This window comes from Rhinoderma darwinii, chromosome 1 (genome assembly GCF_050947455.1).
Source record: "Rhinoderma darwinii isolate aRhiDar2 chromosome 1, aRhiDar2.hap1, whole genome shotgun sequence".
NCBI lineage: Eukaryota > Metazoa > Chordata > Amphibia > Anura > Rhinodermatidae > Rhinoderma > Rhinoderma darwinii.
The window spans coordinates 94,784,591-94,799,083 of record NC_134687.1 but is presented as its reverse complement, the minus strand read 5'-3'; positions in this window follow the sequence as shown (position 1 = coordinate 94,799,083).

Genomic DNA, 14,493 nt, shown 5'->3' with positions numbered 1-14,493 from the left:
GTGCTTACCTTGTGGCTCATCACCTCAGATTAAATCAGTTTAGCATGGCTATACCATGCCTGAGCAACAAGGTTCTTTGAAGGTGTTTGTTTTCTGCTATTTTGGACGTGACTTAGACAGTTTCCTAAATCATCCTTTGGATCACTGCCTATTCTGACCTGTATCTGTCTTATTGTGCGCTATGAACTCTGCCAGCCATGCCCTCGGATTTGTATGACCACACTTCTGTATTTATATTCTGTAATCACAGAAAACCGTCAACAGTTGTTATTGGAGACTACTGGATTTCCCTGCACATGGGAAGGCCATAGCCCGTGAGGGGTATAAAAGAGATGCATCACTTTTCTTCACTTTTATGCTGGGTTCACACTGAGTTTTTTGATGAGTTTTTTGACGTGGAAACCGCGCCGCAAAACTCGTCAAAAACGGCCCGAAAATGCAAGCGGTAAAACCGTCTCGCGGGACAAAGAAGGGACATGCCCTATCTTCGGGCGTTTACGCCTCTGACCTCCCATTGACATCAATGGGAGGCAGAGAAAGCGTATTTCGCGGAGTTTTATGCCCGCGGGCAAAAACCGCAGAGAAAATCGGCGTGCAGGAGGAGTTTGGAATTTTGTGGCAGAATCTCCGCCTGCAAAAAACTCTGTGTGAACCCAGCTTTAGGCCGAGTTCACAACTTGCTAAAAACACTGCGGTTTTTCCGCAACATATTTAGTTGCAGAAAATCAGAGTGGATGAGATTTTAACAAATCTCATCCACACGCTGCGTAAATGTTAAGTGGAAAAAACGCTCAGAAATTGACCTGCGGTGCGTTTTTTTTTAATGTGCAGCATGTAATCTGCATCAATTGTATTTGTATAATCGCTGCTTTTTTGTTGCGGGATTTCCCCATTTTTTTCTTTAGTTGCAGGATTTCCACATGGGACATTCCAGGCAAAAAACTGCACCACAATTTGGTGCAGAAATTCGGCTGAAATTCCCTGCGGCCACAAGGGTGGATATGCTGTGTACCTTTAAGTATTGTATCTGCCCTGTGTGAACATACCCTTCTACTTTTATTTATACATTTCCATTCTTTTGGTTCCACTTTTGGATTTGGTTGAAAAAACTGAGCATAAATCTGCACCAGAAACTACATGAAAACTGTGGGTGTAATCCTGGCCCTAATAAAAAGTTAAGGGGGAGTTTGCATGACATTTTTTGTCAGAATTGCCAGCGTTTTTTTACAAATGTTTTTCTTACGCTTTTTGCAGCATTTTTGCCCGCATTTTTTTTTAGCCGCCAAATCTAATCCAAAAACAGCGGGCAAAAACCACAGCAAAAAAAAACGCTCAAATCTAGCACGACAGGGATTTTTTGCCCCTTGTTTATTTTTAATCGGAGGTCAGAGGCGGAAACCGCTTGCAGAAAGAGCGTGCTGCTTTTTTTTTCGCGAGTCGTAAAAAAAAAATGCCTCTGCCTCAATGGGGGCGATTTGTTGCGTTTCCTGCGCTGATTATGATGTGGTTTCCATGTCAGAATCAGCGACAAAAAACACTGTGTGAACTGCTTCTTAAGGTTTTATGAGCTTACTAACTGAATTATTCCATGGCAGCATGCAGGGTCAGAATAGCGCAGCATGATTCACTATTTATGATGATAAAAATGTTTTCTAATGCAAATTATTTACACTAATGTCTAAATAAACACATCAGTTAAAATCTCATTATACTTATTTTTAAACTACTATTAGTTCACATATATCAGTTGTGTACGGCCAGTTGTGCTATGCCTTAGCCAAAATTTTTGTGCACTTTGTGCACCAGTCTGGCTGCCATACTCTGACATAGCAAGACAGACGTTGCATGTAGTTGTTTTTCTGTCCAGCACAGGGAGATTTCTGGCATCACAACTGATGCCAAAACTGCTCCCATAGGAAAGCATGGGATCAGTTCTGGCATCAGATTTCCTCTGTACCACATCGGAGGGAAACAATACTGGACTGGCAGGCATACAGATGTGTCCTTCCTTACTTCCCTTGCTTTTAACTCAACACAACCTGACATGTGTGACCCGACATAAAAAGTTTTGAAAAAAAACAAGATTTTGCGATTCACTGTCACGAGATATCTATAATGCTATTCTGCCCTTACCTGCTCCCGGCACTGTTCTTTCACTCCTCTCTGCTTGGCATCTGGTAGCTGCTGACGTGCTCTAGTGGGTCCTAGCACGAGAGCGCTGAACCTGCTATTCTTAAAGGGCCAGCACGTGCCAATTTTCTAATTACGATCTGACTAATCTATATAACTCCTGCTTCAGTGAACATTGCCCAAGAAATTTGGTTGCTCAGTATTCCCTGAGTTTCTGAGTTTCCCTCCTGTATTATTGTATTCCTGTGTAGCGATCTTCTGCCTGCTGCCTACCGCTACGTGTTAAACCTCTGCCACTTGCCTAGACCTAAAGCTACATTTAAAACTCTGCCTCCTCCAATGTCAACCATCACCAAAGGAGACTATTCCAGGGTAGCGATCTGGGGTTCTCCAGCAGCGAAGTCCACATCCCTGTACAGGGGTTAAAGGATGAAGACCGGGTGTTCCCTTAGACTTCGCTCCCTGGATTAGCCCCAAGTTTAATCCCTCGGGGATGAGGAGGGTTCACACAGCCCCCTGCTGGCATTACTATAGCCCAAAGCACAAGCCGCTCTGACACTGTCCGTAGCTGATTGGACAGTGTCAGTGCGCTAAGTATCACGCCCCCCCCACCCTGCCCTTTCCATGAAAATAAATGCCCCACTGGCAGTACAGGGGGTAATTTACATATCGGGCGCCAAATATAACATCATCAATATCTAAAAAATGGAGAAGGATAGACAAGTTGTTTAAAGTGCCCCCAGATCTGTGCAGCAGCGCCTATAACATGGGGCACTCATCTGCACAGGTCTGGGGTAGTGAAAGATTATCTTTAAAGGTATTGCTAGCATGTTGCGATATTGTATTGATTTGTTTCATGAGAATTGGAGTCCTTAAAGGGAACCTGTCACCAGCATTTCACCTATTAAACCAGCAATACCTGGTGGCAGTGGGTGAAAAATCATTTCTATATAATCTATAATTGTCTTCTTAGTTGGCTCTGTAGCTTTAGTATTCAGTTTTTTAGTGTTCCCACACTGTATGCCACTGAGCATAAAAGAGTAAAATCTTCGTTTGAAAAGAGTCAAATCTTCGTTTGAAAAGAGTCTTATCTTTATTCCTCAAGTCTTTCCGAGTTTACCCCGCCTCCTTAATTTTGATTGACAGCTCCTCGCCTTCCCCCAATCCTGCGCTTTTGCAGTGATATCCTCTTCTGGTGTGTGCGCACAGAGGGACACCAGATTATTACGCTAAAAGGCGCTAAATGTTTGCAGACCGTTATTAACAGTCGGAGGAGGAGTTTAGGAGAGGGGATAACGGCAATGAACTTTTGATAGCCGCGGCCAGTGAGGGATAAGTAAAGTTCAATAGGTGAAATGCTGGTGACAGGTTCCCTTTAACTAAATTCAAGAAAAGGTAAGGATAGACACATTTGTATGGGAAGGGGGCCTTACAGGAAGTAATGCGTACAAATACAACCTTATTTACTCCTGGCAAGTTGCCAGTTTCACATAGCTTCTTTTTAGTGTTGTTCTCCATATGCTAATCAATAGAACTTCAAAAATACCAGGAAAAAATGCCTATGTAAAAACTCAGAACAAAAACACTGTGTGAAAAGTGTTTTTTCCTGAAACCCACAACAGATCTGCACAGGAGTAAGAATAAAACCATCCCACACATAGAAAATGCACATAAGACACTGGTCAACAGCTGGGTTTCCAAACCACTGGACACAATGGACTGGAGCATAAAATACAAAAGACAAGAGAGCCCCCTCTCTGGCTGGGGAAATAGATTCAATCTCTAATATCAAAAAGGCTCCAGCTTCAAAATTGTTGTTTAGTATGTTGTTTAGTATAAGCTCTGAAGCTATGCAATTTTTTTCTGCACGTAGATTGACCTGCGGTCCGTGTTTTAAAATCCTCAGCATGTCAATTTATCTTGCATTTCTGTTTGTGAATTGTATCTGATTTGTTTTAAACTAATGCACCAAAATCTGCAGCATAAAACCGCACCTATTTCCGCATCTAAATGTAAAAAAGGCACCTAAAAACGCATTAAAAAAAAGCTTTATTACATGCAGATTTTACCTGCGGAATTACCTGTGTTTACCTGTGGTTTTTAAGAGAGGCTTAGATGTTATTTAGTAAAATAACATAGATGCTTATGTACAGTACTTGAATAATAAAGGAAGTTGGGAGTTGACCCAGTGTTGTTGCCATATGGAATCAAAAGAAATGTTTTCAACTTTCTCTGGGTTGACAAAGCATTCCTTTTTACTTAATTCTTCCCTCTCCTCTGATTAAACTTGATGGATATATGTGTTTTTTAACCAAACTAGTTTAATGCTCTTGTCTATTATTTCCAGTTATGTGGTGTTCTGTTAAATAGTAACACCAAATACCTGGACATAATAGGCAAGAGAACTAAACTATTAAACCCCAGGAACTGAGCCAGTACAAGCCTTACCCTTAGGCCCCATGCACACGACCGTAAAAAATCTCCGTAATTGCGGACCGTAATACGGTCTGCAATTTCGGACACATTCGGTTCTATTGGCTGCAGACACCTTTCCATATCGCTTACAGACCCGCCCAGTTCTATTTTGTGCGGAAACATTTCAGTATTGCTACGGATAGGTGTTCATGCCGTAGAACCGTGGCGGGACTTATGGAGCATGTCCTAGTTTTCGTTTTTTTACGCGTTTTTTACAAAGTAAGGGAGCACGGCCCGAAAATGTGGCCATGATTACGGGCACGGTCGTGTGCATGAGGCCTTAGGCCCCATGCACACAACCATAATAAATCTCCGTATTACGGACCCGTTCGGGTCTATTGGCCATGGACACCTTTCCATATCGCTATGGATAGGTGTCCATGCCGTAGAACTGTACCGCAAAAGATAGAACTTGTTCTATCTTTTGCGTTTTACGGGCCGTGCTCCCATACTTTGTATGGGAGCACAGCCCGAATATGCGGCCTGTGGCCCTCGCCGGCCGGCCGTGCCCGCAATCGCGGGCCGTGATTACGGGCATGGCCGTGTGCATGAGGCCTTAGAAACCAGGGTCTGGGCAATTGACACTGTATGCACAATTCGGATATTGACATGTGGGAGGCATGTGGGAGGCACAAGTTACATTATTTGCCTTGTGCATCAAAAGAGTTTGCCATTGTTATTAAATTACCAGAATTTATAACATTAATCGAGGTAGTGATCCTTCCTCTCTCTACATGTGCTTCTTTATAGTACAGGAATGTACAATATCAGCCAGTATTAACAACCAGTTTATTTTAGAAAATGAGGGAACAATATTTATAGTCTATTTTACAGAAACAAATGGGTGACTTTTGTGATTGTGAGTGGTTGGTATACAAAAATATTTGGATGTTACAAACACCATGGAATATTTACTGAAAATATATAGGTTCTTTGTGTATAATGATAAAGTGAAATGTTTTTCACGTATGAATATTCCATTCTTATCGCTATATGTGTGTCCTCCACCAGAGGTCTGGAAAACAAACAATCTGTTTCAAACTATATTACATTCTGTCATAGTACTAAAACGTACACACACACAAACACACACACACACACACACACACACACACCCACCCACACACACACACACACACACACACACACACACACACACACACACACACACACACACACACACACACTATATATATAACACTATTTCATGTAGGAACAACTTGTATTTTAGATATACATTTCTTTTATACTTGATAAAAGAATTCAGTGATTCACTAAAAAACAAATCCAAGACACACAAAAAAAGATTAATAATATCTGAAAGCAATTTGGGGTCCCCACTGAGAATCTTATTCTTGTCCCAGTCCTCACTTCATTTCTTTCAACAACAAAGTCCACCATAAGAACTAGGCTTGCTGTATGCTGCCATACTCTCTCTTTTGATTCAAAGGAACCATCAGATATGGCTGATTTCTGAAGACAGTTCTGAATGAGAAGGCTTCATTCGCCCCCAGTGACAACCATCATCAGGAGGTATTTCTGGTGCTGACACCAGAGCCCTAAAAAATATCAGATACTGAACACAGTGCCTTTGATTTCTAGACCAACTGCTGAGAATTCACATTACAAAAGGCAGTGGATAAGGAGGCTGAAATACACAAATGGACCTAGCAAAGGGAACAGAGCTAAGACCTCAAAGATTAAAAATGAGCACCACAGGGATAAAATACAGTAAAATAAGGGGGTTTCTGAATTGAACATCACAAGCAAATAGAGGGAATTAGTTAAATGATATAAACAATATGCCGCAATGAACCCTTTACAAAACAGAAAAATAATCCTACTGTGTCAAGATGCTGTTTTACCAGCAAACTAATTACATTAAAAGTGTTAAGTCTAAATCGGCCAAAACAATGGATACTAAACATATAAAATCAATACAGGGTAACATCTATATACAAATAATTCAGTGTAGATCATTTCCAGTTTTGATATATTACATTTATATACGAATTACCACATCCCTATGAAGGGCTCATCGATGGTCATTTGGTTAAATGCCAGAGTCTTTCCTTTGACCTGTCTAGGCTTGGCACGCTGAGACTTCAAAATTAGGAAACGACACAGACTGGCCAGAGATTTGTTAATGAAGGTTTTAATTTATGCTTGTGAACCTCATAACTCAAAAGTATGAGCAACAATAACTGTGCAGCTTTGTTATAAGATAGATTGTGAGCAATGTCAAATGCAATTGATGTTTAGGGAGTCAGGAGATGGTTTTTTTTTAAGGTCTGAAAGAAGCAGTTTCTAGTCTTACAATTAACTCAGTAATTTCAAAAGGCATTGTACTTAGACAAATAATCTAATGTTGATATAAATATATATATATATATATATATATATAGATCTATATATATATATATATATATATATATATATATATATATGAGCAGCAGAAGGCAGCAGCACTCACTGGAGACAAATGCACAGGTGCCAAGCAAGTCGTCCAGATCCAAGGACAAAGCAGCATACAAAAATAGAAATCTTGCAGCACTCCAAATTGTGAAAAAAAGTGGTTTATTCAGCCAACAACCAGCGACGTTTATGTCCAACAATAGGACCTTTCTCAAGCATGCTTGAGAAAGGTCTTATTGTTGGACAGAAACGTTGCTAGTTGTTGGCTGAATAAACCACTTTTTTTCACAATTTGGAGTGCTGCAAGATTTCTATTTTTGTATATATATATATATATATATATATATATATATATATATATATATATATATATATATATATATACAGATATATATATAGATATATAGAATCCAAAAATCAGGCAGCACTCCAAGGTATAAGCAAAATAGAAAAAGGTGCTTTATTGGTCGATACAAACACGATGTTTCAGCTCAACACAGGAGCCTTTCTCAAGTGAACAAATTCATGTCATGACCACACATATATAAGAGAACCAATATTATAAAAAAAGTAGTGCCAATAAAATGCAACCACACGTACAAGGTTGCCAAAAAGATACATAGTGAATTCATATACACAACTTTTAGACAAGTAAGGGGTGTGTTACAAAAGTGTTATCCAAGCAGGACTACAATACATAACATGATACAATATAGATGGTTATACAATCGAACAATCTTTTAATTGTATGTAATTAGTAGAGGTCGTACATATGTGTAAGTATCACTACACTTGAGGGACTCACCGAGAGTAAGGCTATGTTCACACGGAAACCGCGTCGCAAAACTCGGCAGAAACGGCCCGAGAACGCCTCCCATTGATTCAAAGAAGCGACATGCCCTAACTTCGGGCGCTTCCGCCTCTGACCTCCCATTGACTTCAATGGGAGGCAGGAGAAAGCGTATATCTCGCTGTTTTATGCCCGCGGCGCTCAATGGCCGCGGGCGAAAAACGGCGCGATAATTGCCGCGAAAATCGGCGTGCAGGGAGAGGAATATCTGCCTCAAAGTTCCAAACGGAATTTTGAGGCAGATATTCCTCCCCCAAAATACTCCGTGTGAACATAGCCTAAGACTCCGGCTCCAATATAAACACAGTACATGTGTGATATAATCGCCATTACCTAGCCGCTACTACGCAGGCTCAGGAATATCGGGTTGTCAAAAGCATTAGTATTCGTACTGCGCATGTCACGCATGCGCAGTCCCGAAAGGAACGCCAGTCAGCCATATCTGAAGAGGGCAAATACCAATCTCAGATGTACGAAAAAATCCACGATAAGTAGACCATGTACCCCCATTACGTAGTGGTGGTGATAGGGTCAGACTGTTGAAACGTCGTGAGCTACAGTGAATCTATAGGTTGGGTACACTCAAACCAGGTGGATTAAACGTTTCCTCTGGGTACCGTTATTCAATAAATTTATATACAGCTACATCTCGTATATTAGATATTCGGTCCACGTCTCCATTGGAATGAAGATTGATTACCATCTCATGTATTTTTCCCCAAAAAATGTATTCCATGTTTTTAATATAATTTTCTTTATTCACAGATCACGTTTCTCATATCACATCGCGGCATTGATTGACTCACCGACATTGTGATTGGCTCATTTATATTAGAGTAATGCAACTTTAGTTGAATATCTTGACAACTACAGTTTGTATTTCTGAATGTATTGAGACGCGCCAATATTTGATGTGCGACATCAATATTGGGTTAGACAGGTATTATTATGCAATTTGTGCAGATTTCGCGTTACATGTGTGTATATACAGTGAAGGAAATAAGTATTTGATCCCTTGCTGATTTTGTAAGTTTGCCCACTGTCAAAGACATGAACAGTCTAGAATTTTTAAGCTAGGTTAATTTTACCAGTGAGAGATAGATTATATTTAAAAAAAAACAGAAAATCACATAGTCAAAATTATATATATTTATTTGCATTGTGCACAGAGAAATAAGTATTTGATCCCCTACCAACCAATAAGAGTTCAGCCTCCCCCAGACCAGTTACACGCTCCAAATCAACTTGGTGCCTGCATTAAAGACAGCTGTCTTAAATGGTCACCTGTATAAAAGACTCCTGTCCACAGACTCAATTATTCAGTCTGACTCTAACCTCTACAACATGGGCAAGACCAAAGAGCTTTCTAAGGATGTCAGGGACAAGATCATAGACCTGCACAAGGCTGGAATGGGCTACAAAACCATAAGTAAGACGCTGGGTGAGAAGGAGACAACTGTTGGTGCAATAATAAGAAAATGGAAGACATACAAAATGACTGTCAATCAACATCGATCTGGGGCTCCATGCAAAATCTCACCTCGTGGGGTATCCTTGATCCTGAGGAAGGTGTGAGCTCAGCCGAAAACTACACGTGGGGAACTTGTTAATGATCTCAAGGCAGCTGTAATGGATTAAAATCCTGCAGTGCCCGCAAGGTCCCCCTGCTCATGAAGGCACATGTACAGGCCCGTCTGAAGTTTGCAAATGAACATCTGGATGATTCTGAGAGTGATTGGGAGAAGGTGCTGTGGTCAGATGAGACTAAAATTGAGCTCTTTGGCATTAACTCAACTCGCCGTGTTTGGAGGAAGAGAAATGCTGCCTATGACCCAAAGAACACCTTCCCCACTGTCAAGCATGGAGGTGGAAACATTATGTTTTGGGGGTGTTTATCTGCTAAGGGCACAGGACTACTTCACCGCATCAATGGGAGAATGGATGGAGCCATGTACCGTCAAATCCTGAGTGACAACCTCCACCAGGACATTAAAAATGGCTCGTGGCTGGGTCTTCCAGCACGACAATGACCCGAAACATACAGCCAAGGCAACAAAGGAGTGGCTCAAAAAGAAGCACATTAAGGTCATGGAGTGGCCTAGCCAGTCTCCAGACCTTAATCCCATCAAAAACTTATGGAGGGAGATGAAAATCCGAGTTGCCAAGCGACAGCCTCGAAATCTTAATGATTTACAGATGATCTGCAAAGAGGAGTGGGCCAAAATTCCATCTAACATGTGTGCAAACTTCATCATCAACTACAAAAAATGTCTGACTGCTGTGCTTACCAACAAGGGCTTTGCCACCAAGTATTAAGTCTTGTTTGCCAAAGGGATCAAATACTTATTTCTCTGTGCACAATGCAAATAAATATATATAATTTTGACAATGTGATTTTCTGTTTTTTTTAAAATATAATCTATCTCTCACTGGTAAAATTAACCTAGCCTAAAAATTCTAGACTGTTCATGTCTTTGACAGTGGGCAAACTTACAAAATCAGCAAGGGATCAAATACTTATTTCCTTCACTGTATATATATATATATATATATATATATATATATATATATATATAACTGGGAGTAGATTTGTTTTTTCAGAATACCCTATAAAGGGTTCTGAATATAAACCTCCACGCAATAGGCTGGGCTTTCCTTTGCCTTATATATGCACATACTTATTGGGCACTTCAGTATAAACTGTGTTTCCACATTGAGTACGGGTGACAGGGCTTCCCTTTCACTCGCTAAATCCATTACTTATCGTGGATTTTTTCGCACATCTGAGATTGGTATTTGCCCTCTTCAGATATGGCTGACTGGCGCTCCTTTCGGGACTGCGCATGCGTGACATGCGCAGTACGAATACTAATGCTTTTGACAGACCGATATTCCTGAGCCTGCGTAGTAGCGGCTCGGTAATGGCGATTATAACACACATGTACTGTGTTTATATTGGAGCCGGATCCTTACTCTCGGTGAGTCCCTCAAGTGTAGTGATACTTACACATATGTACGATCTCTACTAATTACATACAATTAAAAGATTGTTCGATTGTATAACCATCTATATTGTATCATGTTATGTATTGTAGTCCTGCTTGGATAACACTTTTGTAACACACCTCTTACTTGTCTAAAAGTTGTGTATATGAATTCACTATGTATCTTTTTGGCAACCTTGTACGTGTGGTTGCATTTTATTGGCTCTACTTTTTTATAATATTGGTTCTCTTATATATGTGTGGTCATGACATGAATTTGTTCACTTGAGAAAGGCTCCTGTGTTGAGCTGAAACGTCGTGTTTGTATCGACCAATAAAGCACCTTTTTCTATTTTGCGTATACCTTGGAATGCTGCCTGATTTTTGGATTCTACTGCGGCAGGTCTGTTAGCCCTGACCTGGGCGGGTCGGCACCCACATACGATTTACAAGGCTGTGCGGCTGACATTGCGTTTGGATTTTACTATATAGATATATAGATATATACAGATATATATATATATTCACGCACACATTCACCGATAAGCCATAGCATTAAAACCACTGACAGCTGAAGTGAATAACATATATTATCTTGTTACAATGACGCCTATCAAGGAATGAAATATATTAGGCGGAAGGTCTTGAGCGATGTTCCCGGTATGCAACGGTTAGCAAAGTGGTCTAAAAAAGGACAACTGGTGAACCTGTTACAGGGTCATGGGCACCCAAGATTCATTGATGTGTGTGAGGAGCAAAGGCTAGCCTGTCTGACCTAATCCCACAGAATTGCTGAAAAACTGAAAGCGTACCTAGCTTTTCAGGTGAATTTTCAGAAAAAGCTGATATTTCTGGCCATTATATGACTTGTTTTCTATATTTTCTTTAGCAGTTTTCCAGCTCTGCAGGCTCTATATCATATTCTCAGTTGTCTCTGAGCTAGTGGATGGAGTGATCACTGCTAACATGTCTTCTATACACAGCACACAGAGAAGAGGACAATCCTATTCTCCTATCTTGATCGATCACTTATATTTATAGAAACTGCAGCAGCATGGAGGACATTATACCACAGTACTGAGCAGTGTAGCTGAGAATCCCCTCTCCATAGACTTGTATTGGCAGGAAGTGACACACCCCCAACTTCTGCAGCCCATCAATTCTGTAACCAGGGACAGATTTCGCTTGACAACAGGGGGTGGGAGACATCTAATGGCAGTAACTTCACACAGAATTTGCATGGATAAAACAACTACATTTTAACACTACATTTTTGACATAGTTGATCTATATCAGGTATTTTATTAGATTGCCATACGTTGTTTGAAATGTTAGTGTATATTTAATGCTGGCTATAATATAAAACTGTAAAAACACACAGTGCATATTGTTTGGGGCTCCATAGCCGCAGACCGGTCAAGAGGGCATGTGAGCATCAGTACTGGACCATGGAAGAAGGGTATCTGCTCTGATGTATCAAGATTTCTTCTACATCATGTGGAAGGCCGGGGAAAATATGGCACCAGGATGCACTATGGGAAGAAGAATCCCCTACATGTATCATCTACCTGAACATTTTTTCAGACCAGGTACACCCCTTCATAGCAACGGTATTCCCTAATGGCATTGGCCTCTAACAAGATTATGCGCCCTGCCACACTGAAAGTATTGTTCAGGAATGGTTTGAGGAACATAATAAAGACTTCAAGGTGTTGACTCCAAATTCCCCAGAGATCAATGGCTAGCACTGTTGCATTGCAGCACTGGGGTCCTGGGTTTGAATATGACCAAGGGCAACATCAGCATGGAGTTTGTATGCTCTCTCCATATATGCGTGGGTTTCCTCCAGATACTCCAGTTTTCTCCCACACTCCAAAAACATACTGATGGGGAATTTAGATTGTAAAGCCCATTGGGTACAGTGAGTGATGACAACATCTGCAAAGCAATGCGGAATATGTTGCTGCTATATTACTACCAGAAATACATCGGTGGGATGTGCTGGAAAAATAAGTCTTATCCATGGAGTCCCCATGTCACAACTTACAGGACTTAAAGGATCTGCTGCTTACATCTTGGTGCCAGATACCAGAGGACACCTCCAGAGGTCTTGTGGATTTTATGCCTCGATGGGTCAGAGCTGTTTTGGCAGCCATAAAGCTCTACTCTACAAATAGATGATAATACATGTGAAATTCCCTTAGCGCTACAGCATAGGTGCATATCAGTATAACTGATAATTAGGGCAATTTTCATAATAATAATAATAATGACATCTGAGGCGATTGTTGGCTATGCAATTCCCTAATATTTTCTGTAAAGATACATCCAAATTGACAAGACAGACAAATCCTAATTGAAGTAGGAGGGAATAATTTTACAAAGGTTAAGACTTCTTGAATACGGCTTTGACACTTGGATATTAAACTTTTAGCTCTGCGAGATTGTTTTACAATATTGACAAATATAGTAGGTTTCTCATACAAACAGAGTATTAAACCTTTCTGTTCTCTACAAGCAAAATCACTGGGGTTAAATGACATGGCTCTCCTGGCTATTTGTCTGTCATAGAGAGTTGTAAATTGCAGCCTGTCTTCACCATAGTGTTTAGTCACATTTTGAGATTAATGGTTTTGCATAGACACTTTGGACTCCAAGTGGTTTTCATATGAACTCCATCTAAAGGACCTTTCTAATCCAAGTTCAAATATTTATTGTGCAAGATTTCACATCATATCCATCTAGGATTCTTCTTGGTATTCAGTTCTTAGACTAGATTGTGGAAAAAAAAAATTTTTAAAATTTGTTATTCTCCATTAGGTTCCAGCCATTTCTGATATGAAGATACTGGCTGTGCCTGTTATTGTGGTTTATTTCTGCAGTATGTCTGCATTTTCATGTATATTTCTGTTAGTTGATATGTGTGTGCTGCTAAATTGTTCAAAGTTGTAAAGTGCACAAATGTTTCCATTACTATGGACAAAAGTGATTGAAATTATTTATTTTTGGGATTAAAGTAAAACCACATTACACTAAGTAAACCCAGCAAATAAAGTGTTTATCGGACCCTAATATACTAACAGCCTTTGCATATACTCATTTGGGCTTTGCTGGTCCAATATACAATGTTTTCTATCTTTAACCACTTCCCTTTTTTAATCCCCTCCCTCTGCCAAACTCTTTAGGTGCTGTGGTCTCTATTAATTGTGTCATCTAAGGGATTAAACAGCCAGCAACTGAGATTTCTCCGGAGCCGGCTGTTACCTTTGGAAGCATGGTTGTTAAGTGGCAAGTGGCTCAGTGTTGCCTGCAGGTGCATTTGGACATACATGTGTATCTAAATCTGCCAAGAGTTTAAAGGATTGTAGAATTTTTTTTATAGGCTGTTAATTAGGTAGTAGTCTGAAATGTTGTAGCTACACCCTGTGTAAATGCACATTTTACTATTAATCCATGCTGACTGGGTGGGCTCCTCATGGTTTGATTAGGAGCCATGCTGTTTATCTTTGAACCAATCACATATCTGTCAACTGCCTCTCCCCCTCTTCTCTCCTCCTTATGCTGTTTCACTGAAACACTGAGGAACTACAGCAGCATCCCCCTCCTCCCTCCTCCTCCTTCTCCCTTTTTAATATAAAG